Source organism: Schistocerca gregaria, chromosome 8 (assembly GCF_023897955.1).
Source record: "Schistocerca gregaria isolate iqSchGreg1 chromosome 8, iqSchGreg1.2, whole genome shotgun sequence".
Lineage (NCBI taxonomy): Eukaryota > Metazoa > Arthropoda > Insecta > Orthoptera > Acrididae > Schistocerca > Schistocerca gregaria.
In genome coordinates, this window is record NC_064927.1 from 51897520 (window position 1) to 51898774 (window position 1255).

Consider the following 1255-nt stretch of genomic DNA (forward strand, 5'->3'; position numbering starts at 1 on the left):
AAAACGGAGCAATTTGTGACCGCCCTTTCAATTTAAGACGTTAAAAACAGACGGAATTTGCATTCGTAATACCAGAGCATCGGAACTAGTTGGAACTCTTGTGTATATGAACGTGTCCGCGCCATTGTACTCTGGTCCCTTCACCACTACAAACCAACCAACCATCGTGTCCGTGCACATCAGAGTCGCAAAGAATGGAGAATAGCGCAGCTTAGTCGCGCATGGGAGCGTAGCTCAGTTGGTAGAGCGTTCGCTTTGCATGTGAAAGGTCCCGGGTTAAAGTTCCGGCGCCTCCATATTTTGTGGTCAGTGCATGGTAAGTGTTGGTCGCGGCGAACCTAAAGGCACGCAAGATGTTGCAAAGCCAGCGTCACAGGCTGATATGATGTATACTGACGTAAGGAGAGCAAGATGTATGTGTGGGGACTGGCTGTTATTGAGGTGTCATCGAGTGCAGATCTGTCTTAGGTATCACGGCTTAACCTCAATGAAGTGTAGAGAGCAGACAACACGTTCGTCTTACTCAGAGCGGTGTCCGAACTCTAATTTCGTCGTTATGCGTGCCACTTTCATTGTGGCCAACTACGATTCGATACAAAATGCATGAAACCTGAAAGACACCCTCACGGATACATAGAAAGTAGTGTTTGTCTGCGGAATAATGGGAGTGCAACGGTCTGTGACTTTGATATGGCTGTATGTAGCTCAATTCGTCATAGGGGAGGCGTCTGCCTGCAGCGGCCGTGGCGTGCGGTTGTCTGTGCTCAGCGCTGCGGCCGGCTTGTTTACTTCTGCGGGGTAAGTCGCTCGCTAGCAGCGGTTACTCTTGCGTGTGAGGAATGACGTTGATGAATCAGTGATGACACAAGCTATGAGGATAGATACTTTGAAGTTAACTTTCTATAATTCTTTTGCTCGATCAACCTCTTTCGAAATCGTGGATTTCCTCGAAGACGTGATGAAAATTGGAATCGATCAGATTATTGGTATACATTTATCGATTTTGTCTAGCATAGTTTATATCAAGATGAGAGATGCCGATTTTTGTGACAAAATTGTTGACTCCTTCAGTTCCGGTTTGAAGTTTAAGCATAATGATGGCAATGTGGGTGCAGTTACTGTTTCCCACGCAGGGCTTGGACTTCGAACAATTCGCATTTTTGAACTACCCTTTGAGGTACCAGCCGATCAGATAAATGTTGCGATATCGCCATATGGCAAAGTTTTGAGTAACTTTGCTGAACGTTGGTCTCCG

The 1255-nt window shown here is 46.3% G+C and overlaps 1 non-coding gene across 1 annotated transcript; it reads left to right on the top strand.

Moving 5' to 3' along the window:
- The first annotated feature begins 223 nt into the window (after positions 1-223).
- Trnaa-ugc (transfer RNA alanine (anticodon UGC)) lies at positions 224-296 on the top strand. The gene has a single exon. It is a non-coding gene; the product is annotated as a tRNA-Ala (tRNA).
- Positions 297-1255: the final 959 nt, after the last annotated feature.